Here is a 20,961-nt window from a genome sequence, read left to right as displayed (position 1 = left end):
ATGAAATGTGCTTTTTCTTGCTATAAGTCAGATGAGAAGATTGATAGAGCTCCTATTTCTACAGGAAAACACAGTGTGTAGTTAGAGATGGTTAGTTTAACTTAGCTTAGCATAAAGGCTGATTACAAGAGGAAGCAGTCAGAGTGGATTCATCCAAATGTAACAAAATGAGCTCATCAGCACCTCTAAAGCTATAACTAAATAACATGTTATATTTCATTTGGGATATATGTCCCCTTATAATGCCAAATAATCATATCATATAGATTATTCATCGCAAATAAATTGAAAAATAAAGTAGGTCAAAACCAACTTGGAATATTGAATTGGCTTATCCAGACTCCGCCCCCCCCTTATAGACTATATCAAAGTCATCCTCACTGGCTTTTCCACCTACTATTGAAAGCTGAGATCACAGGCCCTCTGATCCTCAACATACACAGGCACACACACACACACACACACACACATACACATACAATGACTGGAGACTCACAAATCTCTGTCTTCTTTCCATGACACTGTGAGTCTTCCTCCCCTCCCCTCCCCTTACCCTTCCTACAGCCCCCTTGTGGAACCCATGTATTTATCAGAGGCTCCTCTCAGATCACTGGCTGGCAAATCGCTTCTCTCCGACCAGGAGACGGGGGGGCGATTGATTTTCATGTTGGATGTGTTGCTCTTGGCCATGGCAGCCCAAAAGCCCATATTGAGCCCTATCAGTTTTAATTGGCGCTCTCGCCTTTGAAATGCCCGCTGCTTAAGCCCCCTCCTTATTGCCTGCGGTGCCTTGCTACCACACTGCACATTATTCACATGCGCATGCACAGTTGGGGCATTGTATTTCGACCAGTACGTCTCTTACTAATAAAAATGTTGACCTGAAAATGTGTTCCAGGTTAGTTTAGAAAAACACAGGATCCTCATAAGACACTTGAATACACGTGAGCGCGTGCAACCACCCACCCACCTGTGTGCAGGCAGAGGATGTGTCCCCCACTAAACCCAGCTCTCTCTAATTAGTGTGAAGAGATGAGAGGGGAAAGCAGAAGAGGTACCTGCCTCTCCTCTACCTCCAAAGCCCCGGCAGACAAGCAGACACAAGAGCCGTCTTATCCCCTTCAGAAAAAGAGACCAGCCTACTCTAAAACATTCAACACCAGCTTAAGGGTGATTCTGCATGTCAGAAACTTTCTGGTGATCACCCAGACCTAGTTCCTTTTTTTTTTCTCTATCTCTCTCTCTCTTCGTTTTTCCAGGAGACGTGGGTCTCATTTCTTCAAGTTTAAAGAGTGTTTGAGGGTATGAATGAGGATAAAGTTGTGATGAAAAATAGAACGCGAGGGATAAAGGAGTGATCTTGGAACATGAAAAGAGCGAGAGATTGAAAAAGTGAAAAGGGTAATGACTTTGCCTAGTTTTAGGGGTTCTGTGATAGAGACCCAAATGAAAGATTCATACGGAAGCTAATAAGATACTGGGACATTACGTAGCCTTTGTGGGCTAACGCCAAAAACAGTATCAAGATTGTATGGAGCGATAGAACTTATCAACACTGTGCAGTACACAATCCTAGGATGGCCAGCTTCCAGTACACCATGTGTAGGAAGCAACACGCGCACCATTTGCTTTGTCCCCTTTGCGGCGCAGGGAATCATTACTCCCATAGATCCAATTCTGTAAGTAAAAGTCAATTCCCAAACACACTTATCACCTCTGCACTGATTTATTAAATAGATGTTTTCGGCCACAAGGGCCATCCATAAAGTGATGCAGTGCTCCCATAATTGCATGACAGCCCACAGCTGTGCTGGAGGTGTGTCCATGATAACATACAACAGCTGATTCATTCAAGATACTCTGAATTGTCTATAGTCACACACATTCAAAAAATATACACTACAATGCACAATCTTTTCAGATCAGTGCTATAATTAAGGCCCCACAGGGTCCTAGAACTTACATTAATCCATGTACAAACATATAAAACACAAACACACATATATATCCTGTATATAGGCACTTGTTAATAAATCAATGCAAAGGTGATAAGTGTATGCAGTAATTAACTTTTTTTCTTGGGAACAGTCTTCTAAATACACCACAGTGCACAACAAAAAGCAAACTTTGATCACTGTTCATATGAGATTTATCTCACCTAATCACCAATGATCCATTTTAAGCACCTTATCCCCAATCTACTTTCTAAAACCACCAAGGATAAACCATTAAAATACAAAAACACACCAACAGTGCCTGCTTCTGCTAAGGTTAAAAGAGATAGGCTTATAATGGAGAGGAAACAAGGCATCCTAGTTTTTTTTCCTGGATTAACTGAATGCTTATTAACTCCGTCTAATTATTGTTAACAAGTCCATCATTAACTGAGAGGGCTTCAGAGGTGAAGGATGGGAGAGCGGTGGCGGGTACATAAAGATCCGGACCTAAATGCTTTCTGCAGTGTGTGTACGTGTGCTTGAATGCGTGATGACACAGGTACTAATTGCAGTTGAAGCCACTAGTGTTGCGCGTATGAGGATGACATGGTTAGAATGCGAGATGAAGCCGTAAGAGGCAGGGGAGAGGAAACGTGTGATGCAGAGCCAAACGAATGCCAGGGACATTAATGAGGGCCAGACGAGTTCTACTTCTCAATAACACCGCAGTGAGCGAGAGAAGAGAGAGGAGGAGGAGGAGGATGAGGGGAATAGAAAAAAAAGGAGGAGGAACAGAGAGGGGGTTTCATTACAGAGGAATGTGAGACAACCGTTTGCAAACTTAGGCAAGCCAGGGTCCTTTTCTCTCGTATCCAAAGATATGCAAGCATTTTTCATGTCAACATGATGACAAATTACTCACAGCAACACACACAGAACCAGAAAGAATAATCTACTCCAACCAGATACATACAGAAATCCCCCTCATGTTTATGAATCAGTGCTAATATGATATGCATTAACATTTTCTCAAGTTAATAATTAAGAGTTACTTCTGCTTTACATACCCATGCACACACACACACACACACAAACACACATAATGTATACATACACACACCCTTGTGCACACGCAGAAATATAAAGACGGGGGCCGCTGCCCAATTTATTTGTCACAATAGGGAACAGGATTCATATGTTATCATTGCATAAAAATTAGAAAGAAATGATATCAATAAGATGGAAAAAGAAAGCAAATTAAGCTTTCTTTATTATCAACACAGAATATAAATCATGAGCGTTTGCCTAATTGATTCCATTACATTCCCACCTGCCTGCTGAGTCTCTCATCCATCCGTGTATTGTTTATCTTCATTTCAAGCTAGATGGATGAAAAAAAGTTGTTATTGGGTGTGAAGTCTGCTGAATTCCATCCTTTTTAGCGAGCGCATTAATTGCCAATTAGGTGCAGCACACAATTATTAGAGGATATTTGTTCTCGTACAATAACCTCACAAATAAGCGGACTCTTGATGAAGAAGTTTGCTTGTTTTGGGAGATACAAGTCGGTGATATTCCTTTGTTTTTTAATGGCAAATAGACCGCAATACGCTTGAAGGTAATTTATGTGCAGCTTGATATTACTGGTTGTTAGTGAGCAAGTTCACTAACTCTTAATTGGGAAATAAATCAACACTGTTTCCATAGCAACAAACACTTAAAAGTGCTAATGGCAAAATGAGAGAATGCTGATAGTGTCTCGGCACACTGAGGTTGTGTTTGTGTGCAGGTCCACTCATGCATGTTTTTTTTTGTCCACCTCCTCGAGCTCATTACCATACAGCCTTGTTAGTATGGCTGCTGCTATGTTATGTACATGGCATGCCGTTTCATTCCATTAGGCCTTGTTTTATGCATATTGCTCTTACAGGGAGGAGCTCATTTAAAACCATGACAAATGTTGAAATAACATTGTAGATAATTGGCGAATAGTGAACCTAAAATAATAATTACATCATTACTGTATGTGTCACAATCTAGTCATGCTCTGCTTCCATTTAGCCTAAGTGTGTGACTCCTCTCTGCTCACTTTTTCTCCTTTTGTTTGTATCTCTTTCACCTCGATTCAATCTATTATTTACACCCTTTCTTTTTCCTTTTAAAAACCTTTTTCTTTGTTACTTTCCCTTTCATTCTCTCTCCGTCCCCTCTGTTCTCCATGTGCCCTGTCCTCCTCTCTCCAGTCCCCTTCAGCTCATGAAATGGATGGAGGCAGAAAGAGCATTAGCGTAGATGAATGGATTGACTGGCCTAACACAATCTGGCCCACTTCAGTAGACAATTTAATATGAACTCGCCCACAGTGCGGTTACCCCGCCAAGGTGCGGCACTAAATCTCACTTTGACTTAATCACACAAGCTATGATGGATACAGATTTGACAGGTGAAAACAGTGTGTGTGTGTGCGTGTGAGTGTGTGTGCGTGAGCGAGACAGAGTTGTGTATGTGTAGGCATGATGGATACGACAAACGATCGGCAGACGGGTGAGCTGTGAGAGGCAGAACTGATAATTATAGTATTTATCTGGGTTAGGTGTCATGGCTCCCTATGCTGCATTATGAACAGATAAAAGGCTGAAATGTCTTTCAATGCATTCCATCAATTCAACACCTGCACCTCACTTTTTAAAGCGAACAGACCATACAGGAAAGAGATGAACCGTATAATTCAAGTAAATGTCTTCAAAGGCTAAATGTAGACTGTTGAGGCCTTATGCTGCCAGTAGAGGATTTCATGCAACTATTAATATACATCCTTATGAAGAATGGCAGAAATTACAAGGAATAAACCCTGATGAAATAAGACATTATTCTAAAGAAGACCAGGGCTGGTATATAAAATAATATTCTATCATATGTACATAACATTTCTAGAAATTACATCATTTTGGTTTTATTCTTAGAATAAATGGGTCCATGTCTGCAGGATGTGTAAATAAGGGAAGGTTTGCTGACATGTTCACTGTACAGTATGAACTTGAAAACTGATGTGTCAGTGACGCGTTATGATGGATCCCACTGCTTTTCTTGGCAAGATTTGGATCCATGATAATGTGTCAGTGATTTCTGCTGTTCCCAAGTGGCTAAAAAACTAGTAAATTAGTAAAGAAGATTTTGTTAAATGTTTAAGTCCATTCTTAAGACTATTTCTTAGAGTTGTAGCGACTAAGCAGAATTATTACCTTGATATAATCAAATACAATTCAAAACATCATTGCCACCAACTATCACAAACTATCTTAATACTAATTGTGTTTGTTCATTACGGTTGTAATGGCTGCAGCTAAAGAAACAGGTAACAGTAAGTGGCTTAGGTCTGTATAACCACTGCCACCCGCCTCTGCACTAACACCATCTTATTAGCCGAGATAAGGCACAAATCAATGGTTTGAAAGTCACTGGATGATCAGTGCACACTCATTTATCTCCAGTGACTCAATTAATTCTACCACTGTCATTATGCGGATCAATCAACACGACAGAGTGCTTTTCTAGGTAACAACTTTACTATGATGCCCTAATTGCCCCCTATTAGAAGAAAATGCTATTACTATAATACTATTAATTCTAACAATTACAATCTTACTTTTATAGCCATAAACAGTCACTAGCACTCAATATAAACTGCTCTCTGTCAAAGCTACAACACTACATAGCAGAGTAGTGAAGTACTAATTTGTCATATATGTTGCTGAATTTTTAATATCCTTTTGAGCTATGCAGTGCTACAGTGTCAGGCCAGGAAAAATGTATTCTGTATATAACTATTAGCCTGTGGAAAAATGTGATAAAATGTGATGTGTGTTTAACTTCAGTGTTGAAAGCGGATGGCACTGACATCAGGCTAAAGGGGTGTGAATTGAGAGACACCGTCATGGATTATGAAAGCAGTTAAATTGCGGCTCTCTGGTTGCAGAAGTAGTCGGTGGTACACTGAACTCGAGTCAATCTGGCTGTAGTGTGGAGCACCGGCTAGTTCTGCAAACAAGCACCAAATATGAGGGAGAGGGTAACACACCATGATTACACTCTTAATGGGTTCACAGAGGTCAACACAGAGCTGCAGCCTTCCTCTGCGTTTCCATGCCACCAAAAAGGGTACTCACCCATTCAGATGCATCCACACAATCAATGATGCCTGCTTGCAATAAACAGTTGAGCTCCGCTGACACTTCCTTACATATGCTCAGTGGTAGGTGTCTCATCTTCTAATGTAGAGACCGCACTGTGCTGTTTACCTGTAACATGTAAATGAACCCTTTCACACATCCAAGCTGGTGGGGTAGAGCAGAATTGACACTACAGAATTTAGTCTGATAGCAAGGGGTGTGTGTTTGCATCATCCTCCTTGATGCAGCTCACTTTGCCTCTAATGATGCTGACATCGGGTGCTTTAATCAGGTCCAGGCCTAGTAAAGGTGATCCAGCTTTAACAATGTAGACAATGTATCTAAGGCCCTCAAAGCGGCCACATACTGAGACACGGTTTTATCCGCTGCTTGTCTGAAGGTGAAGCGACACGCCACCACATCACCTTTGATGAAGTTAATGCGGACATGGCCTCTTCAAGTGAGTGTAGACAAATCTTGATGTGAAGCAATCAATGCCAATTAACAAGCCAACAAAGAGACTACATTTGCTACTTATTTTCCACGTCTATGACAAACACTGCCAGTGTTGCATCATTTAGAAAGAGTGTGATTAATAATAAATAATATAATTAAGGTTTGATGCAGGGCCTCTTTGACAGGTGCAGAGGATTTGATAATAACGGAGGGCTCACTGTATATTGGAAGGTAGTGTTGCAAATTCACAAAATTGCAATTAATCAAATTACCAAAAGCCAAGTGACAAATGGGGAATTTGGTATTTTCAGGTCCTTGCCAGGTCAAGGGCCCTGAAGCAGTTTGACAGTGTTCACCTTTGATGGAACAAAGGAGAGTCTAAAATGGAGGAACATGACATTATAGGAGCTTATTAGCTGTGCTGCACCATCCATTTTAATATATGTCAGAGTATAAACTGCTTTACAAAAGACAAAATGTTTTCAGACAGCTTTGAGACAGGAGTACGGTTTCTGAATAAACTGTGTGAACTTATTGTCCCATTAGCCGTCAAAGCTAAAGAACTTGCTGACAGTTAGCAAGCTTGCTTTTTCCTCTCTTCAGTAAAACTCATTGTTCAACGAAACTAAGCATGCAGCAAACGGCATAGTACAAAGAAAATAGAACGAAGCTCACAAAACTGTTTGGACTGACTAGCGTTAGCATGTTCCCAGTCAGTTAGAGTGTCAGCATGCTCACCAGCTACAGGAGCTATAGCCTTACAAGTTGTTACTACTCAACGAAGCTCCTAAAACTCAAATATTTCACAAAGATGAATTTCACTGTGCCACTTTCTGAAGAGATCAGGCCTTTATGCTGGTGAAATGTAGTGAAGATGGCAAGGACACAGTGTTCCATGAATGCAAATGACACCAGTGACACTCCATAGCTAGAGCCTCTAAAATGTACCCCTGAAGTGACAGTAGAGATGCATGGCCCCAAATATGATGTATACCACAATCATGATGTATACCAGAAAGGTCTGTTGTGAATTATTATGAGTGCCGTGAAGGGAAACTCAACCAACTTCTTAAGAAATACTGTACACAGATCTTTGTATGCTGGTGGCATGCTGGACACGTTGACACCCTTAGAGTGTCCTGGGTGGACTCCGCTCTTCCGACAGGCTCACATCCACAGTCTGGACAAGGGATAATATTGTGAAAGTGTTGAATATTCTAGAATAAAGTGAAAACTGGCACACTATACAGTACTTTAAAGGAAGACAGTACATGGGAGGCTGAGTTATTGTAAATGACAGTAAGAAACTTGGATAGGTTCCACCATACTAACAGCTCCAGGACCAGCATTTTTGGACAGCGGCTTGGAATGCGGCCTTGACAACTAGAACAACTTGTAAATGCAGCACCACAAAGCCTGAGTTATGGATTTAAAGCTATGTAATGAAATTAGATGAATGAAAACATCTCACAAAGGCTTGTTCACACATAAAACTTAAACATAATTTGTTTGACAGCTAAAAGAAATTCTTGAAATTCCACCTTGGTCAAGTGCAGGTCAGAAATAAGTTGAGTTAAACTAGATTCCTGAGATGAAACTAGATTACTGAGGCAGCCAAGAGGAGCATATAAATTGTATACAGTGCAATATATTAAATATAACAAACTCAAGGATTCAGCATTTTCATCATCTATCACTGTGTCCTTTTCGCTCTAACAAATTCCACTGTTGACCTCATGCGGAAATGTTAATTTGAGTGCTTTTTGCTCTGAGCTTGCAGTTGGTACATTAAGAACAGTAAGTACTTTCCGAGTCAGAAACTGACAAAGAAGCCTTGTGTAAGTAGAAGGTCAATAATGTGAAGGTGTTAATATTCAGCCTTGGCTTTTACAGCTTTGAAAGGATTATAAGCAAGTTTCATCACATGAAAGTAGTACCGCCTGGAGGGTTGGCATCTTTGATATAAAGATGTGATCAGAATTTGATTGGAGTAGTACAAGCAAAGTGCATGGGGATACACAAAGAGGTGGTGCAGAATACTATAAAGTTAAGGAGTTGAAAAAGGAAAGAGGAAAATGCATAAACAGTGTAGAAAGAGGGGGAAATGGGAAATAGATAAAAAGCAACACAAAAATAGTATAAGACAAAGAAATTGTTTGTGAGAGAGAAATAGAGGGCAAGCTAAGAGAGAAAGAGCGGAAGATATGAAATAAATGATAAAAGTCAAAAGTGGGCCTTGCTCCACTGGGAATGTGGAAACCTGTGCAAACCTCCAGAAGATTGGAGATTTACTTCACGGATAGAAAAGGAAGGTTTTTTTTACTTATTTATTTATTTTTTATTATTGCTGATGTTTGTTGGCTAGCAACCAGTCATACTTCTCTGGTGAGAAGAAGTGGCATGGTAATGAGTGAGGGAGATAAAAAAAACTTCTCCACTTTCACTGATAAGACAAAATTAGAATATCTTTTCTTTCTCTCTCTCTTCATGCTTATTTCCTCTTTCTCCATCTCTTTTGACCCACTCCTCTCACTGTTCCTTTCGTACTCTCTCATCGCTTGAGAGCTGGGTCTTCGCCCCATTTCTGCATCCCCTCTTCACTTTTTATCTTGCTGATAAGGGTCTATCTGGCTGCCAGTCAACTCCGATGCCAAGCAGACACTGATAATGTTCTGACATCTCCTGCAACCGCAATTAACTAAAGCTCTGTGTCTTCCCTCAAATCCCCCCCCCCCCTCAAAAAAAACCCATAACATTTTCTTTCTGCTCCCCTGCCCCTACCCAGCATCCCTTTCTTCTCACTCTGAGTCACCTTGTGACAGTCACACATCTAACTTTCAAAACTGAAGAGCCAGCTCCACTCCTCTGCTCTGTTTTGTGTCTCTGTTTCTGTCATTGTTGTTGAGTCAGACTTTGGGCAGCTTGGCTAATCCCATTTCCAAAAGTAGGTTTGCATTTAATTTTGTTAGCAAGTGTGTGTCTGTGTGTGTGTGTGTGTGTCTGTGTGCGCACGTGGCTCAGTGAGTGAGTGAGTGAATGAGGATAAACTGTCACAGCTGCTCTGCTCGTTCTCAGCATTACATGGGTAACGAGTCAACGACAGCTAATAGCTCATTCGCTGCTCCAAATTAAAAGACAATCACCTAATAGGAGTACAGGGAGGGAGGCGGGATCTAACAGGATTTATGAGAAAATGGAAAGTGATTGGATGTGAAGTTTGAATTAGAGGAAAGCAGTCTGGTGTCAGACTCTATGAAGGTGACTGACTGGTCTGATGAACGGCCGACTCTCAGTGGACCAAATCCCATCCAAAACCTGTCTGTCAAATTAGTTTGGCAGGTAAGCCCCTCCCAACAGTTAGGCTGGGAAAGCAACTTGCCAGCTATTAATTGTGCTATAGTTTCAATGGCCTCACATGCCCTTTCCTCCTCTGCATGCTGATGCAAATCTGCTCATATGCCTAACTTTACATTTATCCTCAAAGTTACCCTCCAGCCTGAGATAACCATATTTTAAAGTGAGACTATAGAACTTTTTTGTAATAGGAAATTACATATTCCCATTACAAATGATATGTTGAAATCATAAGCCAGCCCTCGCTCTGGCTGATACACTCAGGGGTACCAGTAGCATGGAGAATAATGTTGGCTAATGTTATCTAACTTGCAAAAAGATATTGGTGGGTTCTGACTTGGCTGAGTCAGTTAAATTACTTTTTTCCCTACTACTGTTACACTATGTTTTGGCGTGCCACAGAAAATTGGTTTAGCCCAAAAGTAAACCAAGGAGTAAACACACCTTAACCTCACTGCAAGTCATGTCCTGTCATGTTGTTTCCTGCTTCCTATCCCAATCCACTCGCCCTCAGTCAGGTCAGCTCACCATAATGTCCTTAAAAAACATCTTAACACATGCAGAAAATATAGTTTATGATGACACCCTGTAATTAAACTTCTCACCACGCTGCGTTAATATAGAAGTGTACTCAGGGTGTGGTTAATACACTGTGACATTACTGTTGGGTGTACTTAAGTGCAGACAGAACACACCTCTGACCCCACCCATCTGCTGGGGTTGATCAGCAGTGCAACACATTAGAAACCTTCAACCAAATGGTGGCAAAACACTGATTTTCTGGTGTTATGTTCTGACTCTAGAGATACTTCATCCAAGCCAGCCAACATCCATCCATCCATCCATATCTCTACATTATGTATATCATTGCCTCCCATCTCATTACTCACACCACCCTTAATGAGGTAATAATGTAGCATATTGAGCACCATATCTAACCTGGATAACAGCAACAGCAAGCGAGTGCATCTGTTCGTCTTCTGTTAACATGTCCCTCGCACGTCTGTCTTACCAACCCCTCACCTTCATGCCCCAACCCCCACTTCCTGTGTTGGAAGGTGCTGTAATTAAAGTCCTCAATGTATCTTGGAGAACATGGTGACATGACCAGCACTGGCAGCCAGATTAGAATGCCAACTTGGTAAAGGGCCTGCCATTGGCAAGCTAAGAAACCCTCCCCAAACCCACCACACCCCTGTTTTGTCTCTCTTCCTCTCAACCCCTCCTCTGTCACTCTCAATTCTCTGTTTCCCCTTTGGACATCTCCTCTCCTTCTCCTTGTGTCTCTCTCAGAAAGTGGCTTACACTGAAATCGTCCCCCTCTCTCCTTGCCTTTTGTTCCTTTCTTTCTGCCTTTGCCGTCCCCTTTAGTGTAATTACTGTGGCGGATACAGTCAGGTAGGAAGCAGGGTGGATATATATATATTGAAGGGGAGAGAGTAGAGAAGAAAAAAAGAACAGAAGGCCAAAGAAGGCAAGGAAGAGGAGAGATAAGGAGGAGTGGTGGAAAAAGCGGAATAAGGCAAGAGAGGAAAGGGGTAATGCAATCTTACTGTGGGAAGTGTGGTAATATATCACCTGCCACAGTTAATAAAATGTCACTATGCCATGGCTTTAGACTGGAAAGAAAGGTTAACTGGTGCTTCATATAAATGTACTTCAACAAGCACAGGTGGAGGAGATTAAGACGCTGCATGCACGAACACACACACATACAAACATACATATGCATACTGTAAGGAGGCATATATACATAAAAGCGTGCAGGCTTGGAGGTAAAGTAGACAGATAAGCTCATGAAACACCAGAAACACTAACGGAGAATTCAAGAACACTCAAAGACATGAATGCAAATGTATAGGAGGGAAAGCAACCACACATGCACACACTTTAATACACATGTACATGGGTCATATATGGTGGAAAAATCTCATTTTCAAGCCATGTCTTATCACGCATCCTCACCATCACTCTCTTTCTGTCTCTTACTTTTCATCTGTGCTCTCTCAGCTCCTCTTTCTTTTTTGCATTTTTCTCCTCAGCTGTTTTTTTTTCCTTTGCATTTTTTTCTCCTCCCTTGTGTCTCCCTGCTCCTCTCTTTCTCTCTCTCTCTCTCTCCCTCCCTCTCTCTTTTTTTTCTCTATTCTCTTTATGCATATTTCTACTATTCATTCTCCACCTCCCTCTCGCCCTCACCCTCCACCTCCTCTCCTCTCCTCCCTGTGGTCGGTTCATCCCTCTCTCCTACTCCTTCTTTTGCCCCAAGGATATCTCCCCTCCTACATGGCCTCGCCTCATCCCTCTCTCTCTCTCCATTTATTTATATCAATGAGCAAAAGTCATCCTTTCATCTTCCTCCAGATGAACAGACTGCTTGTGGAAGAGGACAGAAGAAAAGAGGAGCGGAACACAGAGGCACACAGTTTCTCTTAGTCCATAAATTCAACTGAACCAAGCAGTGGGAATATTATATAAACTCTCCCTTGTAAGAGGAGATTATTCAGTGTGTTTTGGCTGGCTGGCAAAGGGATTGTTTCACCCCAAACACTCCAAACACATTTTAATGTTGAATTAGTGAAATCAGGCCTTTATTCCAGCATTTACACTATGGAATATAGTGAACAAAAACATTTCACAGCATCAAATTCACCTCATGCTCATACTTTGGCCTTAAATCCACCAACCATACTAAAAAAGGTAATTAATTTTCAGTGTGCAAAAAGACTTTCTTTGAAAACTGTGAGCATTCAATAAATAAATAAATAAACAAGCAACCTGAAAAACTGAAAAACCACATGATGTTATGAGAATTAACAGGATTGTCTCGGGACTGTTGTTTTGAATGTTTGAATGTTTTTGACGACGGCCTGCAAATTACAGTGTGATTCTTTTTCTTACAATTATGAGACATTTATAAAGTGATTGTGTGATGTATTTATTAAGCAACATAAATTAAAACATAGCTGGTTTTAATTCTTTCTGCTGCGCCTGTCTGTTGTTCTGCTGCGCTGCAACGAATGCAAAATATGGTATCGTGGGATAATAAAGAACTGAACTGAACTTGAACTGAGCAAAAAAGCTTATGATCTTTGGATTGGCGAAGCAATAGTAATGGATGTGTTGCTCTCTGTAGTCATTGGCAATTCTAATTCTGCATACAGAGCTGTGAATCAATGTCACCAATGTCAATATCAAGCGCCAATATCATAACCCACTCTTTAATACTAATTTATACAGATGTAAATACACCACAGATGTAACGACTGCATACACGGATTTATTAAAATGCATCCTGGATCAGAGTTTCTTAGCGCAGTTGCTGCCATTTCTGATTTGCTGTAATAATAATTTGTTATGTTTGTGTAAATATGTGCATATACTGCATGTGAGCAGAGATTAAATTGACAAATCACATATGATAGGAGATGTTTCATATCATATACAGTACATATTGTCATGGTCATAAATTGCCATGTGTGTTTTTGATTGGTTGCCAGCTTCAGGAAGACAGGACTTATGTAATATCAGCCAGTCTGAACGGTCAGCAACTTCCCCTTGAGACCATGATGGACAACAACTATTTTGGTTTAGTTTCTGCCTCTATATTTCTTAACCTAAATGTACTGAAAACACTGCCAAGTACTGTAGGGAACAAGTGGAATGATGGAGCACAGACAGTTGACCTCATCTGGGGTTTCAGGGTAAGGCTTGCGTCCTTTCTTGCGCTGGAAGTCGAAGCATGTTGTTGACTGTGTAGGTGGTACAGTTGAAAGGCTTAGTAGTATTTAATCCCCGACACTAGAAAACAAATCATTTTACCAGTGCTACCTGTGGCTTAAAGCCTTGCTTCTCTCTACTTTGCCTATCATAGAAAAGGAATCAAAAGCCCCCTAGAAAATGGAAATAGTCTAAGACGTAAATCCTATTTGGTTGCTTATAATCAGCCTTGTTAACATTCGTGGACTTTAATCAACCCACAATGAGAGGTCTTCATTCTCAATAATTCCAGTTAATCTTTGACTGTTGACTAATTTGTATCTCCACCTCAACAAACCATTTAGCTTATTATTTAGTCTTAAAACGTTAACAAGCTAATAAAAACCCAACAATCTGACAATGAGGTGAGATAATTACACCTTCTTCAGAATGCAAATGAACTCACTACACGAATTTGTGAGACTCAAGTGTTGTTTTCTCAGTGCAGCTGCCTTAATCGGTCTTTTCACAATCAACTTGACTCTCATTTGTAAAGAATTCTTGAGACAAGGGAAACAAAGTCGGGCACAAGTGGAATTATCTCACCTCTCAGGATTTTTTCACATTTTATTTGAATATCTCAAAGGCTGAAAATGAGACAATGACGACTCTTCAAAAGGGAAGTTGGTGTACCTTCAAGTGTCCTTTACAGTCTGCAATGTGAATATATACACTTCCATCTCTATTTGAAATGTATTGCTCATATTAACTCTTTAAAAAAAACAACAGCATCTCCATTGCTAGTCTTTCAGGTTTATTTCAGTGTACTTAGGAGTGTGCCTGAAGGTCTGTGTATGAGAGACTGACTCGGTCAGGAGAGTTGATGTCTGACACGTGTCTTTCCAATCAGTTCTCCTTCATGACTCACTCATCCTTTGTGACTCAGACAGTGAAAACCTCACACTGTGACACCTGATAGCTCTGTTCTCAAATATAAAGCTCTGTTGGGACTTCTTAAAGCACCAGTGTGAAAGATTTAGGAAGATATACTGGCAGAAATGGAATGTCATATTCAGATGTATGATTTTTTTAGTGTATAATTACCTGAAAATAAGAATCATTGTGCTTTCGTTACCTTAGAATGAGACCTTTATAGCTACATAGGGAGTGGGGTCTGCTTCCATGGAGCCTATCATGTTACACTACCATGTTTCTACAGTAGCCCATAAAGACGAGTATCGTGTTAACTGTTGGATCTCCTACACACTTGGAAGGGGTGAGGAAGGGGGAATTTACAACCTCACTGCTAGATACTACTAAACCCTACACAATGGTCCTTTGAAGAACCACGCACATACACAGATACACATACACACACACAAACACACACAGACACCAGCAATAATAGAATAACAAGCTCCATTCGGAGAGTTATTGCGTTAGACTCAGATGAACATGGAATGAGCCGGAACACCTTTAGTTTTCCATTAAGGGGGAAGCCGTGAGGGAGGGGAAGCTGCCCTGGAATCAACGGTCTGTGTCTGGGGGGAAACCGCAGAGCTGGATGGAGAGAACAAGATAGAAGGCAAGGAAAAGGATGATGGTGTTATTGGTTAACTGCTGGGACTGTGATTAAATCCTCCTCACTGAGATAAGTCTCTCTTTGTCAGTTCCCCTTTCATTCTCAACACATACAGTTTGGCTCAGTTCTCTGACAGATTCTTTCTCACTCTGGGTCAGTCTTTGCGCACATGCACTCACATCTCTCTCTAACTGTCTCTCTATCCGAAGACATACGTTCACATCATCTGTTTCAACACACACTTAACCTCTCTCTCTGCCTGCACTCCTCTCACTCTCTATCTTTGTTGTCATTGGCTGAACAGCTGAATCTCAGTCATATTATCTCCTGAGGATCACATCAAAGCTTTATCGCAGCGCCCCACCAAATTCTACCCAAACCCCCAGCCACTGCTAACTCTGTCAACTAGCTACCTACTGTGTGTGTGTGTACATGTCAAAGGAAATAGATTTAAAGCCTTGAATTCAGATAAGACAGTTATGTTTTCATTGAACAAAGAGATGGGTTAAGGCCCTATATAAAAAAAATCCCTGTTATAAAATAAAATGTTTGAAACCAAAAATCAATATTAGTGATGATCATCCCTAAAGTCTCTTCAACGGCACGCACAGAAGTGTGTTTTTCAATATTCCGTCAAATCATGTAGAAAGAGAAAATTATTCATAATGCCACATGGAATAAATGATTTAAAAATATCTCTCAAATGTGTCAGTTTTTAAATAAATGGAAAAGCGAAGAAGCAGAGGCACATTCTTCACAGACTTCACAGAAGCCTCTTGTATGGGAGTTTCACTTAGCAGGGTGTTCTTCTCTTTCTGTGCCTCTATCGCCTCTCCCCTCTACTTCCCTATTTCTTCACAGCTTGTCATTTGTTCCCTAATACTCCTTTGCTCTCTGGTGGAAGATGCATGATTAAATCGATTCCTATTGCTTTTGCCTCCACACCCTTTGAACTACCGCGGGCCAAAAAAGCTTAATAACCTCTTTTAATGTCCAACAGATACACTCATGTAAGATGCACATACGTGTGTGAAAACAAACACAACACTTGGCAATGTGTTGGCATGTTGAGAGTTTGTGCTCTACCAGCTTGCGAGTCGTGGCTAAAAATAACGTACTAATTGGAGGAGCATTTGTTTGATTAAACTAACATGATAACATCAGTCAGCTTAGTGCATTGGCTAATTATGTTCTGCATCACTGTGAGAATAAACAGAAGAAAAGTAAAACACATTAGAGAATTTGAAGACATTAACCGAGGAGCACGGGGAGCAAGACACAAGACAATAATGATTACCTGAGCATAGTAGATGAACCTTCATATGAGGAGTAATATATTCCACTCATAATCACTGTAGTTTGTCCCCATTTTTGTCACACTGGGCCACCACAGGAATATAATGGGAGTAGTAAAATAGAACAACTAATCAGTCCTTAATTAAGATGTGATCCAAAATTTTTTGCTCAAACCTGCACTATTAGGCTGAATTTTTCCCTTGGTCTGAACACAGTAATTGTACTAAGATGTGGACCAAAACAACTGTACCAAGTTGTACCTTTGAGGACATGCTCTTGGCCCAGTCCCTGAGGAACTCTGGAGTAGTAAGGTTGTAGTGGCAATATGATCAGGGCTTGATCAGGCCCAAGTACAATGAGAACTCTGCAAGTTTGACCTTGACAGCTTCCGTAGCATGGTGTGCTTTGCAGATGAGCCAAATCATCAGTTGCTAGCAGCTACTTGGAGAATGAATCGATGTTGCTGAGCATCTTCAGGACCTTCTTCCTGTGTTTATCTTCTTTTTCCCACCCCAGATGATATGTAACCAATGAGTATAAAGAACTCTCACATGGTTTTTAGTGTTGTATTTTGGTTGGCTTGAATATTTCTCTGTGTAGAAGGAAACTGAAGCAAAGGAAAAACACACCAAGTTTACCAACTCATCTACAGATTAAGATCAGAACAACACTGTTGATTTAAATACACCTTGAGATGGCTTCTTATTCACAGCAGGACACTGGAGCATTTGACTTGGGGTCAGGTAAGTAGGCTCTTTCAAAAGGCAAGTGCTTAGCATGCACTGGGGGGCAGTGATAACATATCTCAAGCTAACAAAGAAGTCATTGGGTTTCTCAGTGTATTTGTTGTTACAGTATATATCTATATATCTTAAAGCTCTAGTAGCAGTCGTTTCTAATGTCAAAGTATAAACCAGAACCACTCAAATACAGTGGGATTGATGATAGAACACAAATATGGGGCATTGTTACTGTTGGAATGCTCAATGGATTTGCAGCATCAGTGATTTTATCTCCTGATGGGCAGTTAGTTCAACTTGCTGTGATCATTCAGAATCATCTCCAAAGGAGAGCTGTCCAGAATTTTGAAGATAAAGACACATTTGTTCAGTGCAATGGAAAAAGATTGAATCAATCTCAAAATATTGATATAGAACAATGACACAGTGATTGTGGCTTTTGCAGGACAAAGTGGACAAAGAGCATACACATCATATAGATGCTAGCACTACCTGCCCAGCACCAAATGAAAGGCAAGGAAAGTTTGTGACTAGCTGGTGAACATAGTGGACCATTTAGCAGCTAAAGAAAAACATAATTTCTTAGAAGTTGGTTTAACAAATACTCGTTGTTAAGCCAGTAACGTATATGCAAAAAAACCCAGCTGGATGTGTAAATAAGCAACTGTTTGCTAATACGTTCCCCATATCAGCTTTACAGTGATAATAAGTCTTATAGCTTGTTCCACAGCTAGGGTTAGGGTTAGGGTTATGAATGGAGGAGATACATTGCAATCAGATTCATATTGGAATATAGCCAATGGTAAACAGTCTGACTGGAGTAGAACTGCTTGACATTCTTGATTGACCTTTTAGCCTTTTATTAACACAAATGTATAATGCATATGGAAGTAGTAAGTGCACCTCTGCACACACATACACATGGACATGCAAATACACATCTGCATGTACATTACTCCTTCCAATAGTCATTGTAAAATTGCCAAAGAACAAACATTTCACAGAGATGCTTTCATGCCTGTGAGACATCAGTGAGTAAGGCAGTCTTACACTGAGGCAAGGTGATAACAAGATTCATTGTAAAAGTGGCAACAACATCAGAGAACGCTGCTGCCTTCTAACGCCACTTTCTTCCACCTGCAAATGAGGGAATGAAAGAATTAAAAAAGATTAAGGAATGACAAGCGCTCTCTAAAAAGGTAATGAGTCGCTCATGGCCTTCTGAGCTGTCCTGTGAAACCACTCTGTCACCTTCTGATAAGGACAGAGAGAAGCAGAGGGATGGAGACAAAGAGAGAAGGAGCGAAAGAAGAGAGGGCGTGAGACAGAAGAGAGGAGAGGGAGGAAAGGAGGAAGGAAGTGAATAGGACTGGACCGCAAGTGTTCTTTTACTGTTTTCAAGCACATTATAAAAACTTAGAAGAGAAGCTGTCTGCTGTAACTGTCACTACTGAAATGGATCACTAACTAGTATTTGATCAACCTTTTTCATGTTGATCCACACACCTCTATACCCTCCTGCCTCACCTTAACACACACACACACACACACACACACACACACACACACACACACACACACACCACATCGAAAGCCTGCGAGCACACTAGACAAAATACACACACAATTTCTCCCCGGTATGAAAAAAGTTGTCTAACCTTTCAGCATCTTTTCCCAGCTTATTAATATGCCTCATTGCTAAAAGGCAAGAAGGGAAAATGTCTCATTTAAATTTGGAGCGGCGATGAGATGGATGTGGGATTCCATTAAAGGTACCTCTCTCTTTTCATGATATACACACAAGTACACACTCACACCCGTACGTACACACCTTGGTGGTGTTCCACTCAGCGTTGCGTGACTCAGTGATTAAAAGGATGGCGCTGAATCTCAATCTGAGCACGTTCTTCCCAAACCTGACATTTCAACTCCTTGCTCTGCTCTAATCTTGCGTCTATAACACAGTGCTAAGTGGCTAGTGGAAAAGTTTATGTTTCTTTTTTCTCTCAATCTCTCTTGAAATACCGGGTTTTGAGCCAACTACAGTACCCTTTGAATTTATTTTTTTAATTCATCTAAGTTTTCTTTTGATTTCACTTCACTTTGAGTTCTTCTTACCTTATCTCACCTTTAAGTTTTTAGTTTTGAAGCTGCTGTTTTCTACTTTACTCTTGTCCACCCTTGAAACTGCCACCACAGTCTATCTCTGTTCAGACAGCAATGTTGCCCTCACTTAGCTTCAACATTTCAGGTAATGATAATGTTTGATAGCTCCCTACTTTTTTTCAGAAAGTAAGGAGCTTTTAGTTTGTAAATTAGCAAATTAGTTTTAAGCCCAACCCACACTGACTTACAAGACACCAACATACAGTACAGAAACATTTGTCAAACACAGACGAGAGTAAAATCTATCATATTACATTGCAAACAAATAGTTATGTCCTCTGCATCAAGCTCTACAAGTACAATCAAAGTAAATTTCCCTGCCAGAAACACAGTCCAAGTTTTTATAATTCATGTGTGGTAAGACTGCGCCACACAGATAATGACAAATCAAAATGATAGAATTTTAGAAAATGATAAAAAACATGAAGATTTTGCTCTGAGTTCTTATTACATCAACTCTCCCTTATGTTGCTGTTTTTTTAATTTTTAAAACTATTTACTTCTCTACTCTTGTCCAACACAAAAACAGCATTAACATGTTTTGCATGTGTGTCTTACAGAGATGCTGCCCTCACATTGCTTGTGTGTTCCAGGTGATATTAAAATGTCTGAGAGTTTAAAATCAAACTTGCTTTCAGATCAATAGTGTATTGTTAGCATTGTGTTACACACTGGGTCAAAATGTTACCTAGTTTTGCAATATTGGGTAAACATTACCCAGTAGCAAGCTGTTATTCTGACTTTGTGTCTTTTATAAAATGTGCATATGACATTCAAAAGATACACAAGTTACACAATCAATAACAAACTGATATGTAACTTTAAAACGCATACAGTAGCTTTTAACAAGCTTTAGTTTGGGTAAATAGCCTTACAATAACATAAAAAAACACTAAAACTGGGTCAAAACAACCCCTTTAGTTGCTTTCTGGCTAACATTAACCCAGTATTGTGATTGTATATGCGTCTTCCTTATATCCTGTTTAGAAAGTTTAAATAAAAAGTCTTGCTTAGCTAGTGTAGCACTACGGTATAGCTAGCAAGTGTTACTGAAGCTAGCAAGCTATGCCTGTTCATTCAACCAATCCAATGCTTAGCAAAAGGCACCATTAGTCAGTTAGTTAGTCAGTTAGTGGCTGTGTGTGCTGCAATTTATTCTTTTACTTTTCTTTCATCTTTCCTCCTATTGCATTCCTGTGTTGAGATCTTTTTTATAGTCTCATTAATCACTACTCCAATGGGTTGACATTTGTAGAACTGCTTTAGATTGGTTCTGCTTCTGTTTAGATATTTTCTGTTTCCATTATACCTCAAGTTATTATGCCTTATCACACTCAGTGTGCCGCAGGGTTCAGTTTTAGAGCCATTCGTACTGTGTTTGTCAGTGTCCCTGCATCTCTTTCCAGTGCTTCGTGAGATCTATGGCCAGTTAACTGTCAGTAATGATCATTGACCTCAATCATGAGGCTACTATACTTGAATATTTAGTTGGATGAAAGGCTGAACATTTTGCTGCAGTGTTTTCTGCAACCAAGAATAATACAATATTTTTTTAATATAATACA

This window comes from Scomber japonicus, chromosome 2 (assembly GCF_027409825.1).
Source record: "Scomber japonicus isolate fScoJap1 chromosome 2, fScoJap1.pri, whole genome shotgun sequence".
Lineage (NCBI taxonomy): Eukaryota > Metazoa > Chordata > Actinopteri > Scombriformes > Scombridae > Scomber > Scomber japonicus.
The sequence above is the reverse complement of the archived record's forward strand: the minus strand, read 5'-3'. Positions refer to the sequence as shown.